The sequence below is a fragment of the Azolla caroliniana genome, unplaced genomic scaffold (genome assembly GCF_043228905.1).
Source record: "Azolla caroliniana isolate FFs.n. ecotype wild unplaced genomic scaffold, voAzoCaro1.0.p SCAF_1, whole genome shotgun sequence".
NCBI classification, from domain to species: Eukaryota; Viridiplantae; Streptophyta; class Polypodiopsida; order Salviniales; family Salviniaceae; genus Azolla; species Azolla caroliniana.
Genome location: NW_028230436.1, coordinates 22,399,795 through 22,417,422, shown reverse-complemented (window position 1 = coordinate 22,417,422; position 17,628 = coordinate 22,399,795). Strand labels below are relative to the sequence as shown.

The 17,628-nt window shown below is 41.3% G+C and overlaps 1 pseudogene; it reads left to right on the top strand.

Annotated features, from left to right (window-relative positions):
* Positions 1 to 15,418: 15,418 nt before the first annotated feature.
* Positions 15,419 to 17,239, top strand: LOC147869164 (uncharacterized; annotated as a pseudogene).
* Positions 17,240 to 17,628: the final 389 nt, after the last annotated feature.

Sequence of the window (17,628 nt, the reverse complement as noted above, 5' to 3'; positions counted from 1 at the left end):
CAACCTCTGACCAATCCGATCCCCATTGACTACATGCTGAATTCTAAAGATGAGGCTAGTGAGGCCGATCATGTTGAGATACCAGTCCCTCTAGATGGGGATCGGAAAAGTTGGAGCAGAATGATCTGGATTGGACAATCCGGAACAAGGTTGTTAGGTACGTTAGGTACGGTACGGATACCATACATATATAACATATTAATACACATATAGTACCTCCCAATTTAAAAATACATTAAATACGTTTTCTTAATATGTTAAATAAGTCTTATAAAATACGTAAGATACGTAAAATACGTATTTTACGTATAGTACGTTAAATACTTCTAGAATTTGAAAATTATTTACCTTTCTAAAAAATATCTATAATATTGTAAAGAATATCTATGTTTACACAATTTTGTGATGTACAGTATAGTTCTACATCCTAAAATGCATATAAGATATTTAAACATTTCACATCCTAAAATACTTGTAGTAATATGAATGTCGACATTCCCTTATTCTATAAATCAATGTAAGTGTGTATCATGATGTTCTACTTCAAATTGTAATTATTTACAATTATGCCTTCATAGATTGAGGAATCGTCTACGATTATCACACTCATGATAGGTTTCTCTTTTCTTCGTCTTATTCTTCTATCTTCTGCGATTATCACACTCAGAGTCAAGACACATTTATGTCTTCTTTTCTCTCTTCTTCTTCATCTTCTTCATCGTCATCTCTTCTATTCTTCTTCCTTCCTTCCTTTGGCATCTTTTTCACTAAAATCTTTTTGTTCTTTTGCTTCTTTTTGGGGTTTTACTTATATTTTCTTTATAAATACATATTATACCTGTTTTTTTATAAATACGTTAAATACCGTATTGGACAAATGTACATGATATTTGATTGAACAACATTGAGGTATAGTACATACTATACAAATTATGAGGTACTATACATATTTAAACGTTAAATACAGGTACGTAAACAACCATGGTCCAGAAGGATATATGGAAATTGGATCGGATGGACTCAGAAGGGGTCTGGCTAGATCTGGTATGACCAGGAAGAGAGACAAATATATAAATATGTTTCTCATGGGCCGTTGAGGCTAAATTTGTAAATAGCTCATAAGTTATATAAGTATAAATATAACTTAGGGCAAATATGATGTTTTTCTTTTGTTGTTCTTAGCGTGAGAGTCTGTGTTGTACACACAGACACACACACACACACACACACACACACACACAGAGAGAGTATGACATAGAGAAACAGGAAGCATTTTGTTGTAACCACCGGTAGGTGAAGATAGAGCTCGAGGTCGTTGCCTTTGAGTCTCCCATTGTACCCTTCCTCTCTCATAGTGATAGTTGGAGTCCATGGGCTCCCGTGGTTTTTCCTGATCAGGGTTTCCACGTTAATATCTTGTGTTTCCTTGTTTTGACTGTGTAAGTGCATTCTATCTATTGTTTTATTTTCTATTTCTTCCATTGTGTGATTGAGATTTGGTTGTGGCCGACCACTATTCCGTACAAACTGGTATCGGTGCAATTGACAAAGGAAAGAAAAATGGAAGCAGTGTGGAAGTCAAAGATGAGGGACATGTCAATGGTAAAAGATCTTTCGTTGTTGGTATAGTTTGGGGACAAAAGACCGGACAAGATCGATGTTGCGACCTGGGAGGTAATGCACATGAAAACGATGGCATACATTCGATGCTTCATCAACATCAGCTTGTACAATAACTTCAATGAAGAGAACAAGCCAATGAGCTCTGGGAGAAGATTGACACAATGTTAGAGAACAAGAACGCCGTAAATCGGGTCTCGATATTCTGAAAGATAGTGAGGCTTTGGTATCAAGACGATGCTAGCATGGTAGAACATATGAATGATTTCCAAGGGTTGATAAACCAAACTACCTTGCTCGAAGTACCATTAGCCAACGAGGTGTTGGCATTGTTATTGATTAGATCCCTTCCACATACTTGCGAGACGTTGGTTGTCACATTGGGCAATGCTAGACCGGAAGGAAAGAACTTATCCTTGGTGAGAGTGAAGTCGAGTTTGCTAAACGAAGAAGCTCTCCGGAAGGTCCGAGAGTCCCCAGAACCGGGAGAAGTCGGGGATGAGTTTGAATTTGAGAGGGAGGACCACTCGCTTTTATTGCGGAAGCCGAGGCACTTTTGGAAGAACTGCCGACACTTTAGGAAAGCCAAAGGGGGAACCGATAATCCGGAATCCAAGAAGATTTTACGATGATGATGAGTTCGGGTACCGAGTGTCGGACTTGGTCGACAAGAAGGTATTCTAGAGTCGAGACATAGTCTTCATGGAAGACAAGACTATTGCCGAATGGGAGTCGGAGAAGAAGATAGTGGACTCAGGGTCGATCGATAGAGATCGGTCGAAAGACACAAGGACCCCTCCGGATGGATTCAAACTAGAAACTGAATCAACCGAAGAACAAGAAGAATCGGACACCAAAACTGGACAAGACCCCGAATCAGATTCGGATGAAGAACAAACAAAGGAACCGGTGGTAGAAAATCAAGGACGGAGATATCCTCTCAGAGAGAGAAGGCCCCCCCAGAGATTTTTGGATGCAGAGCATGTGTTGCTAACTTACGAGGAGGAGCTGGAAAGCTTCAAGGAACCGAATAAAGACACTCACAACCGCAAGTGGTTAAGTGCCATGCAGGATGACATGGATTCCTTGAATGAGAACCACACATATGAATTGACGGAGCTGCCAAAAGGGAGGGGAGCACTCTGGAACAAGTGGGTGTATAAGCTAAAACCAGGAGACTCTGGAAATCCACCAAGGTATAAGGCCCACATTGTGGTGAAGGGCTTCCAATAGAAGAAAGGAGTGGATTTCGATAAGATCTTCGCCCTGGTAGTGAAGATGACATCCATTCGGATGGTGTTGAGCATAACGGCAAGCATGGACCTCGAGGTAGAGCAACTAGACATTAAGATAACATTCCTACATGGCAACATCGAAGAAGAGATCTACATGCAACAACAGGAACGGTTTGTCAAGAAAGGGAAGGAAGACCTAGTGTGCCAATTGAAGAAGAGCTTACAAAGACTGAAGCAAGCTCCCATGCAATGGTACCAGAAGTTCGACTCCTTCATGACCGACCAAGGATACCACAAGATGCAGGCCAACCACTGCGTGTTCGTGATGAAGTTCGATGGAGGAGACTTCCTGATACTACTGCTCTATGTGGATGACATGCTGATCGTCGGATGAGACCGTATGAAAATCGGAATACTGAAGAAGGCTTTGAGCCGATCATTCGCAATGAAAGATATGGGTTTGGCGAGACAAATTTTGGGGATACACATAGTCCGGGATCGGATGAAGGAGACCAGGTTGGACATGTTGACCAAGGTGATGTCTGCCGACAAGCTGGACGTGTGCCGAAGACGGATAGGACTGAGGAGACATCCTATGTCGGAGTGAAGGGGGAGTTTGTTGGGAAACAGGTCCCTCCAGATGGGATTTGGACGGATCTAGTGTGAACCGGATCCAGGGACATATCTGTAAATATGTTTCTAGTGTGCTTGTCTTGGCCATATATGCAAATAGTCGTAAAGTCATATAAGTATAAATATGACTCAGGGAAATCACTTTGTATGTTGTTGAAGATGTTGTTATTATCTGTTGTACAAATAGACACAAAGAGAGAGTGAGATACAGAAAGTATTTTCTGTTGTAATCGCATGTTTGGTGAAGGCATAAAGCTCAAGGTCGTTGCCTATGAGTCTCGCGTTGTAACCTTTTGTTTTCATAGTGATAGTTGGAGTCAGTGGGCTCCCGTGGGTTTTTCCCTATTAGGGTTTTCCACAGTAACATTCTGTATCCTCTTTGTTGTCTGTGTAAGTGTATGAATCTCCATTTCTGTTTAGATCTTCCATTTAGTGTTGAACTTCGTTGTGGCCGAGCGTCTATTCCTCATAGGTAGGAATTCTTTTTCAGCTAGCATCTACATTCCCTTCTAGCTCATGTGGCATAACCTCTTATGCCACAACTCACCAACTGTGTTGGTTGCCACGTTTACCTCATTTTGGCATAATTGAGCATGCATTATATACAGTGTGTTGGTTTTTCGGGCTATAGCCACAATCAGGCTTCCTTTGTAGAACTTCATGACGTCGTTCCGGATGCTACCCGTGTAGCCTTCATCATCCAACTAATCGGCTGATATCAGATTCAGTCTACCTTCCAGAATGTGTCAAATATCCTTCAATACCACTCTACACCCGGTAGACGTTTCCAAGCACACATCTACAATGCCAACAATTTGTCATGCTCTTTCATTTCCCATCTTTACAAGACCGTGGTCTCCGGCCTTGTATGATGAGAATCACTTTTAGTTGGAGGTTAGGTGGAATGATACACCCGAATTGACCACCCATGTCGATTCTTTGCTAGCGAGGTTGACTTTATTTTGTTCACTAATGAACAACAAATCCTCTTCACTCACGGAGATTGCTGAGGTGTTCTTTCTATCTGGGATTTTCTTCGACTCTACACCATCAACTCCCCCTTTCTCCTTTCGAAAGTGTTTGCAATTCTTTTGAAAGTGCCCCGACATCCCACAATAGAAGCACATGGGCATCCCCCTCGACTTCAACCTGGTCCTCGACTTATCTCGATTCTAGGGACTTCAATTTTGGCCTCTTCCTCAATTTGTGTCACTTTTCCTGACTAAGGCCTTTGAGTCGGTAATGGACTCTCGGTCCTTCCGATGAGCTTCCTCATTCAGTAAGCTCGACGTCACCTGCTCTAGGGATAGATGCTTTTGTTGCGGTCTGGTGTTGCCCAATGTGACAACGAGCCTGTCCAAAAGGGATCCCAACAACAATAATTCTAATACCTCATCGGCGAGGTACTTTTGTGGAGGTGGTTTGATTCATCAATCCTTGGAACGCATTAATATGCTTTGCTATGTTGGAGCCGTCTTGATACCGAAGTCTCACAATTTTTCGGAAAATTGAGACTCTGTTCACGACGTTCTTGTTTTTGAACATCACATCAATCTTCTTGCAAAGTACGTCGACACTCTTCTGTTAATGAAAGTTGTTTCATAGACTCATGTCTATAAAACACCTTATGTATCCAGCCGCCATCCAGAGGGACCTGTTTTCCCAACACGATAGTGATGGTAATAATCAAAGGCAAAGAAGTATCCCACACAATTATCGATGGAGGATCCGGAGTGAACATGATCACCAGAAGAACATGCAATAAACTAGGGATCCAAGATGGCAATCGTGCCCATTTTGGTTGCGAATGGCGGACACAAGCTTAGTCAGGCCGACCAGACTTATCTGGTATTTGGAGATCACCACCCAGGGGCTCCACTATATATAAAGAGGTTATATCACGTGCATTCGCAACACCTTTTATAAACCCGTTATACGTATGTTTTTTACTATTTTAGATACTCTTCTATAAAAATACGGTTAGTAAAAATACCCCTTAGTGCCAATATATATTTTGACAACTTATTTTAAATGCCCTTACATAGAAGACACATGTATGTTTTATACATGTGTGTATGTATGTATTATATTGTATTGCATATGTTGTATATATTTATGTATGTATGTGTTATGTGTGTATTCATATATATGTATTTGTTGGAAAATCGGTCCCTCCGGATGGGATCCGGTTATAAATGAAGAGGACCCAGTGAGAACCGGAAGAGATCTGGAAACCGGATTGGATGGATCCGGTCAGAACCGGAAGAGATCCGAAAACCGGATCAGATGGACCCGGTAAGAACCGGAAGAGAAGACATATTTGTAAATATGTTTTTTAGGTAAGCCTATTGAGGCTATATTTGTAAATAGCCCTAAGTTCATATAAGTATAAATATGACTTAGGGCAATCACTTATAAGGTGGTTGTCATATTGTTGTATGTATCACTGTTGTATAGAATGAGTGATAGAGAGAGAGAGAGAGTGAGATACAGAACGGTTTCTGTTGTAACTGTTGCTTGGTGAAGAAATAGAGCTCGAGGTCGTTGCCTCCGAGTCTTTGATTGTACCCTCTTTCTTCATAGTGATAGTTCGGTGAGTTTGTGGGCTCCCATGGTTTTTCCCTATTAGGGTTTTCCACGTAAACATCATGTGTACTCCTTATCGACTCGAGTATGTATGAGTATTCATCTCTATTCCCATTTCTGTGTTTGATCCTTAAACGAAGTGATTTAAGACTTGGTTGAGGCCGAGCAATATTCCACGCTATTCTCTTCAATCTGGTATCAGAGCGAACAACGTAGGAAATGGAAGAATTGTTCGTCGGCATGTTCAAGCTCACCGGCTCCAACTAAGTCTGGAAGTTGAAGATGAGGGATATGCTGGTGGTTAAAGATCTTTGGTTGCCGGTTTAGTTCGGGGACAAGAGATCGAATAAGATCGACGCCACAATGTGGGAGGTGATGCACATGAAGATGATGGCATACATCCGGTGCTTCATCGACATGAGCCTGTACAACAACTTCAATGAAGAGAGCAAGGCTCATGAACTCTGGGAGAAGATCAACATCATGTTCCAGAACAAGAATGTTGTTAATTGGGTTCCGGTATTCCGTAAGCTAATGAGGATCTGGTACTAGGACAGTTCCAGTATGGCAGAGCACATGCATGCCTTCCAGGGGCTAATACACCGAGCAACCTCATTGGAGGTACCTCTCGCCGATGAGGTACTCGCATTGCTCCTGCTCGATTCCCTCCCGAATAGCTAGGAGACATTCGTTGTCACGTTGGGCAACGCCGGGCTGGAAGCAAAGCAGTTGTCCCTAGCAAGGTTAAAATCAAGCTTACTAGATGAAGAAGCTCGCCGGAAGGACCAGGAGTCCAGAACTAATCCGAAGGCCTTAGTCACGGAAGATGACCGCAACCGGGGAAGAGGCCGGTATCAGAGTTCCCAAAAACCAGGACAAATCGGGGATGAGGTCGAAGTCAAGGAGGAGGCCTACTTGCTTCTACTGTGGGAAGCTGGGACACTTCCAGAAGAACTGTCGGCATTTCCAGAAAGAGAAAGGAACCGACGGTGCCGATTCGAAGAAGGGTTCGGATTGGACCGGTTCGGAATGGAAAGGGTCGGGTTGGAAAGGAACGTCACCGATCGCGACAAGTGAAGAGGAACTAATGCTCATTATTGAGGAGAGTGAGTTAAACCTTGTCAGCGATGAGACAATGTGGGTTGTTGATTCCGGAGCGTCGTTCCACCTGACACCGGATCGAAAATGCTTCTCATCCTACACAGTTGGTGATCATGCTTCTCATCCTACACAGAAGGTACATGCCGAATTGTCGGCATAGGAGATGTGTTGTTGATGACACCAACCGGATGCAAGTTGCTACTAAAGGATGTCCAACACGTTCTAGAGGTTCGACTGAAGCTGATATCAGCCGGTCAGCTAGATGATGAAGGCTACATGGGTAGCATTCGGAATGGAGTCATGAAGTTCAGCAAAGGGAGCCTAATAGTGGCACGAGCCTGGAAGGTCAACACGCTGTATCTTATGCATGCCCGGATATGTCGGGAAGATGTGAACGTAGCATCTGACACTACCGGTGAGCTATGGCACAAAAGACCGTGTCACATGAGTGAGAAGGGGATGAAGAGGCTTGCCGGAGACAATCTTATTCCGGTGAAGGACGTGCAACTTGAGAAGTGCATTGATTGCTTGGTTGGCAAACAAAACTGAGCCTCCTTCCGGTCAAGACCTCCGATGAAACGGAATGCACCATTGGAACTGGTGCATACTGATGGGTGTCAAGTGGACACGAAGTAACATGCTGAATCGTAGTACTTCGTGACGTTCATAGATGACCACAGCCAAAAGCTGTGGGTCTCACCGTTGAAGACGAAGGATCAGGTGTTATCCGTCTTCAAGGAGCTCCACATGAGAGTGGAAAGAGAAACCGGCCGGAAGCTGAAGGCGGTTCGAGTAGATAATGGAGGAGAATACTGGGTGCAGTTCGAGGAGTACTGTCGGTCGAAGGGAATCCAGCTTGAATTTACCGTGCCGAAGATGAACCGGACCATAATGGAGAGAGTCCAGAGCATTCTCGCACATGCCAAGTTACCCAAGAAGTTTTGGGTTGAGGCGCTCACGACGGCGACCTATGTGATAAACAGATAACCTGAGTACCCTTGGAAGGAGACTCACCTCAGAAAGTATGGACCGGTAAAGATGTATCTTACTGGCATCTGAATGTGTTCGGATGTCTCGCCTACATGCATGTGGCGAAGGACAAGAGAGCAAATCTGGATCCGAAGTCCTAGCCATGCATGGTCCTTGGATACAGTGATAATGAGTTCGGTTACTGGGTGTGGGATCTGGTCGACAAGAAGGTGTTTCAGAGTCGGGACATAGTTTTCATGGAAGACAGGACCATTGCCGACTAGGAGTCGGAGAAGAAGGTGATGAACTCTGGATCATCCAATGAAAACTGGTTTGAGGACACAATGACCTCCCCGGTTGAAAACCGGATGTTGGCCGGGAACCGGAGGATACTCAATGAACCGGCCGAATACAGACAAGAAACCTAACTGACCGAAGAAGAAGAAAAAGAAGACACTGGAACTGGACAAGATCCCGAATTGGATTTGGATGAGGAACAAACGGAGGAATTGGTAGTCAGAAACCAAGGATGGAGATACCCTCTCCGAGAGAGAATAGTCCCCCGGAGATTTCCAGATGCAGAACATGTGCTGCTAACCGATGAGGGGGAGCCGGAAAGCTTCGAAGAAGCAAAGAAAGACACCCACAACCGCAAGTGGTTGAGTGCCATGTAGGACGAGATGGATTCCTTGCATGAGAACCACACGTATGAACTGATGGAGTTGCCGAAAGGAAAGAGGGCACTACGGAACATGTGGGTGTACAAGCTAAAACCAGGAGATGCCGGAAACCCATTGAGATACAAAGCCCGGATCGTGGTGAAGGGGTTCCAGCAGAAGAAAGCAGTGGACTTCGATGAGATTTTTTCCCCGTTAGTTAAGATGACTTCCATCAGGATGGTGCTGAGCATAGCGGCAAGCATGGACCTGGAGGTAGAGCAACTAGATGTAAAGACGACGTTCCTCCATGGCGACCTCGAAAAGGAGATCTACATGCATCATATGGAAGGATTTGAGAAGAAAGGGAAGGAGCGCCTAGTGTGCCGGCTGAAGAAGAGCTTATACGGACTAAAGCAAGCTCCCCGGAAATGGTACTGGAAGTTCAACTCCTTCATGACTGACCAAGGGTACCACAAGACGCAGGCCAATCACTGCGTGTTTGTGAAGAAATTTGACGGAGGAGATTTCCTGATACTCCTTCTATATGTCCATGATATGCTGGTCATCAGATGAGACCAAGGCAAGATTTGGATGTTGAAGAAGGCTTTGAACCGGACCTTCTCAATGAAAGACTTGGGTCCGGCAAGAAAGATATTGGGAATGCACATCATCCGGACCGATCAAAGAAGTTGTTGTGGTTGTCAAAGGAGAAGTACGTGACAAAGGTGCTTCAACGGTTCAACATGTCGGAGGCGCAGCCGGCTGGATCGACACTTCCGACAAACTACAAGCTATCCAAAAAACAAAGTCTGAGGACAAATGCGGAGAAGACGGATATGATGAAGATACCATATGCCTTTGCCGTCAGAAGCTTGATATACACGATGATATGTACCCGGCCGGATATCGGATATGCAGTCGCAGTGGTAAGTTGGTTCATGAGCAATCCCGGAAGTGAGCATTGGAACATGGTCAAGTGGATACTCCGGTATCTGAAAGGCACCTCGAGTATGTGCCTCCGGTTCAGCTCTGGTAATCCCAAACTTGACAGATTCACGGATTAGGATATGTCGGCTGATGTAGATATCAACCGGTACAACTTATGTAGGGGGAACTATTTTTTGACAGTCAAGGCTCTAGGAGAAGGTTGCGTTGTCAACCACAAAGGCGGAGTACATGGGAGCTGTAGAAGCCGGCAAGGAGATAATCTGGATGAAGGACTTCATCGGAGAGCTAGGAATCCAACATGAGGAATATCGGCTCTACTACGACAGTCAAAGTGCCATCCACCTTGCAAAGAACGCGGCCTACCAATCCCGGACGAAACATATCCAACGAAGGTACCATTGGATCCGGGAGAGAGTAGAAGATCAAGAGTTCGTGTTGACGAAAATCTACACGGAGGAGAACGGGTCAAACATATTGACCAAGGTGTTGACAATCGACAAGTTGGACGCATGCCGAAAGCGGATCGGGCTGGCGAGACATCCCATGCCAGAGTGAAGGGGGAGATTGTTGGGAAATCGGTCCCTCCGGATGGGATTCGGTTATGAATGAAGAGAACCCGGTGAGAACCGGAAGAGATCCGAAAACCGGATCGGGTGGATCGGGTGAGAACCGGAAGAGATCCGGAAACCGGATCGGATGGACCCGATGAGAACCAAAAGAGAAGACATATTTGTAAATATGTTTTTTGGGTAAGCCTATTGAGGCTATATTTGTAAATAGCCCTAAGTTCATATAAGTGTAAATATGACTTAGGGCAATCACTTATAAGGTGGTTGTCATATTGTTGAATGTATAACAGTTGTATAGAGTGACTGATAGAGAGAGAGAGAGAGAGAGAGATACAGAACGGTTTCTGTTGTAACTGCTACTTGGCGAAGAAATAGAGCTCGAGGTCATTGCCTCCGAGTCTATGATTCTACCCTCTTTCTTCATAGTGATAGTTCGGTGAGTCTGTGGGCTCCCGTGGTTTTTCCCTATTAGGGTTTTCCACGTAAACATCATGTGTACTCCTTATCGACTCGAGTGTGTACGAGTATTCATCTCCATTCCCATTTCTGTGTTTCATCCTTAAACGAAGTGATTCAAGATTCCGTTGTGGCCAAGCAATATTCTGCGCTATTCTTTTCAGTATTGTATTCCATGTTTATTTATGTATGTATTATATTGTATGTGTGGTATATCTTAGTTGTATAACATGTGTGTACGTATCTGTGTTATGTGTGTAGGGGCTCCTCTCTATTTGCACCTAAATAATAGATATTCTTTTACTAATAAAGACTCAAGAGTTCATTATTTGGTTTGATAGTTATTCTATATTTAAACTTCATGAAATTTCATCAATAATCATCATGAATAACCCATCACTACAAGAAGTTCCTTCAAATGCTCAATAACTTTTCACATCACAACATTATTTAATGAGGAAGAGATTAATATATGATGATTCAATATGTGAAGCTTATCAAGCATATATGTGCTACATGGGTCAAGCCACATTTGACATACATATCAATTACACTATTGGCCGCCCCTCCACCGCCAATGATTACTTGGAAGACCGATCCAAAAGCGCCTGAAAAGAGAGAGAGAGAGAGAGAGAGAGAGAGAGAGAGAGGTGAAAGCATGCGAGTGGAAACAATTAGCTATGTCCTTGACATAGCTAATTAGCTATGCAAAAAGCTACTATTGATATATAGTCATTTTTGCAAAAAGCCACCATTGATAAATTAGCTATGCAAAAAGCTACCATTGAAAATAGTAGAGAGGTTTAATGATATAAATGAGCACCATAAATGTGCAACATAAACGTCCAACATAAATTGATATATGCACCATAAATGTACACCATAAATTATATACCGAATTCCTAGGTCCATTATGCATGATCCTTTGCCACATCACGTGGGCCATCTCTGGTTGAGTATTCTGGCTTAGATTACTACCACTATTGTTAAACCCTATTGAGTCCACTCCTCCATTGCCGCCATTCTACACTCAGTTACCACCATTGTGTGGTTCAAGTATCATCTGCCACTGTTCGATCCGATGGAGTTCACTCCTCTATTGCCACCATTCTATACTCAGTTGCCGCCACTATTCAGTCCAAGCACCATTTGCCAGTTCACTCCTCCATTGCCGCCACTCTACACTCAGTTGTCGCTATTATCAAGGTCGTATATTGCTGCCAGTTTTCGATCTGACGGGGTTAACTCCTTCTCCATTGCCGCCATTCTACTCTCAGTTGCTGTCACTGTGCGTTCCAAGCATCATCTGCCATTGTTCGATCTGACAGAGTTCACTACTCCATTGCCATCATTCTACACTCAGTAGCCGCTACTGTTCGGGCCTGGATTGTTGCCACTTTTCAGTTTGACGGAGTTCACTCATCCATTGCCATCATTCTACACTCAGTTGCCACTATTGTTCAGTCGTGTATTGTTGCCACTCTTTGATCCGAGGGAGTTCACTCCTTCTCCACTGCCACCATTCTACTCTTAGTTGCCATCACCGTGCGTTCAAAGCATCATCTGCCACTGTTCAATCTGACGGAGTCCACTCCTCCATTGCCATCATTCTACACTCAGTTGCCGCTACTGTTTGGTCTTGGATTACTGCCACTTTTCGATTTGACAGAGTTCACTCATCCATTGCCATCATTCTACACTCAGTTGCCGCTACTGTTCGGTCGTGTATTGCTGCCACTTTTAAATTCGAGAGAGTTCACTCCTTCTCCACTACTTCGGTTCTACTCTCAGTTTTCATCACTATGCATTCCAAGCATCATCTGCGACTGTTCGATCCGACGGAATTGACTCCATTGCCATCATTCTACACTCAGTTGCCACCATTGTTCAGTCCTGGATTGCCAAAATTGTTCGATCAAACGGAGTTCACTCCTCCACTACCACCATTCTACACTCTGTTGTTGCCACTATTCGGCCCTGGATTACCGCCATTGTTTAGTCCTGGATTGCAATAACTATTCTGTCTATTGATTATCTTGTGTATTGTTGTGTATAATCTTGTGTATTGCGGAATATTTTTGTGTATTGTTGTTGCCCATGGCCATCTTAAATACGACAGTGTCTTTTTTCGGGAAATTTAGGGTTTAAATATGTCAAACCAAATGGAAGGGGAAGGATTTTGTTTAGAATTACCCCTCAATGATCATCAGGATAGGGATGACGCTCTGAGGACACAACAAACGATACGAAAGTATTGGACAGAAAACAAAAGAAAACATCGTCAATTGTTGAAGGATATGAAAGCCACACTCACTAAAGGTAAAGATAATATTGGTTGAGATATAGATCTAAATATCACCGAGAATGGAAGTAATGAGACTACTATCATAGAGAGAAAGGTTGTAGACTATTTCAATGTTCAAACCAAGCACATCAGCAATGAAGACAAGAAGGTAGTACTTTATGGAATATTAAATGATCCATCGATAAAGGAGTTAGTTGATTGTGATGGCCGTAATGCAAACATAACGTCTGTACTAGTAAATAATCTTCGTAATAGTTTCGTATCCATGAGTAGGTCAGAAGATGATCTTGTCTTAAAAAGGTCTAGTCTAATGATGTTACTTAATAGTGATGTTGACGATATTAACATCAACGTGCTATCTAAGGTAATTGGTGTCAGTAGAAAAAGTGTGTACAATATATTGAACCAGATAGTTTCCTCAGGTGAAGGAACTAGTTTGCTAAAGTTGACAACAAGATGTAAGCCAATGACACCCATAACATTAGAAATCAAGGATACAATCACAATATTTTGGACTAATGAGAGTAGGGTTTCACCCAATAAGAAGGATTTATGCAAGAAACATGTTGGAAGGAGTCAATACGAGGAGCATCCCATTCATCTTCTTGATGTACCTCTGGTATTTACATTTATCTTAACATTTGTTTTGACTTTGGAGTTGAGTTAGTTAGATTATTAGCTACCTCCGAATATGACCATACCAGAATAGCTAATTACCTACCTCAAAATATGACCATAGCTAACTCACTACCAGTAATAGCTAATTAGCTACCATAATAGCTAATTAGCTACCTCAGAATATGACCATAGCTAACTAGGTACCAGAATAGCTTATTAGCTACTTCAGAATATGACCATAGCTAACTAGCTACTAGTAATAGCTTAATAGCGATTGCCAATAGCTAATTTAGCTATTACTAGCTAATTCACTACCAGAATAATTAATTAGCTACCTAAGAATATCAAACATAGTTATTTAGCTACCAAAATAGCTAATTAGCTACCAATCATAGCTATTTAGCTACCACAATAACTAATTAACTTCCTATGACAATAGCTAATTAGCTACCATACTAGCTAATTAGTTGCTTATGAGTATATCTAATTAGCTGCTTATGAGTATAGCTAATTAGTTACTTATGAATATAACTAATTAGCTGCTTATGGCTATAACTAATTAGCTACCAAAATAGCTAATCCCCTACCAGAATAGCTAATTAGCTACATAAGAATATGAGCATAGTTATTTAGCTACCAGAATAGCTAACAAGCTATTCCTAATAGCTAATTTAGTTATTACCAGCTAATCAGCTACCAAAATAGCAAATTAGCTACCAATCATAGCAAATTAGCTACCTAAGAATATGAGCATAGCTATTTAGCTATCAGAATAGCTAATTAGTTGTGCATGACTAGCTAATTAGCTACCATAATAGCTAACTAGCTAATTCGTTGCATATGAAAACTATAGCTAATTAGCTGATAGGATAGCTAACTAGCTATTCACAATAACTAATTAGCTACTAGGATAGCTAATTAGCTACCAATCATAACTATTTAGCTACTAGAATAGTTAATTAGTTGCCTATGATTATAACTAATTAGCTACTAGAATAGCTAACTAGCTATTCCGAATAGCTAATTAGTTATTACTAGCTAATTTAGTTATTACAACTCCCAAGATAGCTACTTAGAAACCAGAATAGCTAATTAGCTACCAATCATAGCTATTTAGCTACCAGATTAGCTAATTGGTTGCCTATGACTATAGCTAGCTAGCTATTCCCAATAACTAATTTAGTTATTACCATAATAGCTAATTAGCTACTAGAATAGCTTATTAGCTACCAATAATAGCTAATTAGTTGCCTATGACTATTAGCTACCACTTAGCTAACTAGTTATTCCCAATAGCTAATTAGCTACTAGGATAGTTAATTAGCTACCAGAATAGCTAATTAGCTACCAATCATACCTATTTAGCTACCGGAATAGCTTATTAGTTGTTATAACAGGTTTGGAGCATAGTTAATCAGCTAATCAGTATGTCCATTTTATTACGCAGGTCGATTTATTTATTAGGCCTGAATGCATCCAAATATCAAAGTTCAACTACGAACATTCGAGTCTCTTAAGCCACACTATGTGAGACGCTTGAAGGATCAATACACATGTTGTTGCATTTACCATGTACAAATGGGTTTTCTCAAGGACTCTATTAATCTACTATGTAACCATAGCGCCTCCCTAACTAATGTAGTTTGCACTTGTGAGTGCCCAATTTGTCGATCGAACCCACAAGAGCATTGTAAATCATCTGAGCATGTTATCTCTTCCATGAGTTGTCTTTTAGATTCAGTATTGTGTTTGAGAGAAACTGAGGCTATCTTCCATAGTCATAAATGTGTCATGGGTTTATGTCAAGATTGTGGCCCTAGTAGATTTAGGTGGTGTCTAAATGAATTGAGTCGTGAAATATTAATTTATGTCAAGTTATTTGAGTCAGTTGACACCAATTTCGAAGGAAATGTGTGTAAAAGAAAGGATCTAGTTAGGAAGTCACTTAAACCGAGGGATTTGGCATCTCTATTTGCAGTATCTCTAGGAAAGTTCATTAAACATAACTTCATTTATTCATGGCAAGCCCATCAGTTTTAGAATTGCATATCTGATTTTCCAAATGATGTAGTAGTCTCAGTAGTAGATTTCGTAGAGAATTATACTTCCAAGTAGCAGAATGAAATTCAATCTATGCATTGGTATTCAGTGCAGGTAACTATTGTTGTGCACATAACATATTTTCGAGTTTCCGGTGATGTTAAAAAAGTAATTCATTTTTTTATTTCTGTTGATAAGAAGCATGATACCTTGTTCATCCAACATTGTTTTAACTTACATTTGCATTGGTTATTAGCTAAATGTTTGGAGCTTACTCAACATTGGGTTTGGTTTGACGGAGTGGCGTCACAATTCAAGGCTAGATGTCCATTTTATTTTGTGGGGAGGTATCTTGCTATAACAGGTTTGGAGATGAGATGGAATTTTTTTGGGTGTGGCCATGGTAAAGGTGAACATGATGGTGTAGGTGCTGTTATAAAGCAGGCACTTACCCATGAACAACTAAAGGTAGATGGTGTGCAGATGAATTGTGTAGCACATGTAGTTCAATTTGTAAGAGCCAATATGTCAACGAGTGCAACTGGTGTTTATTCCTCGCAGGTCCGAGATATCAAACATGAATTTTGGGAAGTGAAGATAGATGAAGTAAATAGGGAGAAGACCTCTGAGTGCCAAGGAATTCCTAAATTGCGATCTCTCCATGCTATTCACGGTTATTCTAGGTTGGATGGTCATTGTATTCCGGTTAGAGAATTAACTTGTTCTTGCTTCCATTGTGAGCAGGGAAATTGGAGGTATTGTTTAAACAAAGCATATATTCAGAATTGGGAGTATCATACATTGAACGATAAGGAAACAATTGATGGAGAAACATAAAACAATGCTGACTTCACATATCAAGGACGTGGAGATACTCTGAGTGATGTATTAAATGTTGGGGATAATTTCGTTGTAAATGTAGAAGAAGGCAATTCAGAGGGTGTTGATTTCTATATATTGAAGTGCACGGTTAGTAAACAGTGTGCAACGCAGAATATTGTAGATGCTTGGGGAAATGATGTATTTACCGGGACATGCTACATCAAAGCTATTTTTTATGCAAGACTAGATGATTACAATTATGTGCATTGGCTATGAGAAGACAAACCAGTGGCGTACATGTACTCTCATTTGGTCAAGTGCATCAACGTCCCAATGTCGCATTACAATAGTTGTTCAGGTTTATACACAATTAGTGCTAATGTGTATGAATGTATTTACAACAGTATGCTAGGAATTTGTAGCTACAAGTAACAATTACCAGTTTTCTTGTAAAACAAACAAAGCACATGTATTGCAAATAAATAGTTAAATAAATTCGTTTGGGAGTTGTTTTTTATATACAGTCTACTTTATATGCTTCTTTCTCAATAAAATTGTGTGTCTTTTTTATATACAGTCTTCTTCCTGTTCTTCTTTCTTAACAACCAGTTTAATAATATCGTTTAGGGTTCTTCTTTTGATATACAGATTTACTCAAGTGAACCATGTACAAGTTAAAATAGTTTGCATAATTTTAAGAAAAAGCACTATCATGAAATCAACAATCCTGAACATCTTCTTAAAAGTACACAGTAGATAAGTTACTCAAAACAAGCAATTTAATTCTTCATTGATTAATCTGTCATCAAATTACATATTTATAATGTCCCATTGGTAATGTCTACAAATCGCCTATAAACAGCTAAGCTCTTGCTGGTTAGTGGAACTTCTCTACATACATGATCTACATACCGAGGTTGGTATGGAGTCCACAACCATGTTGTTACTTGGCAGCTCAATGTTTTCACCAAGTAGTGTTCAGGCATTTCCTCGGGTAGAATGAGACAACATCTACGAATGTTGAAATAATGTCGGAAATGTTCTGTATCTAGAATCAATGTATTGTC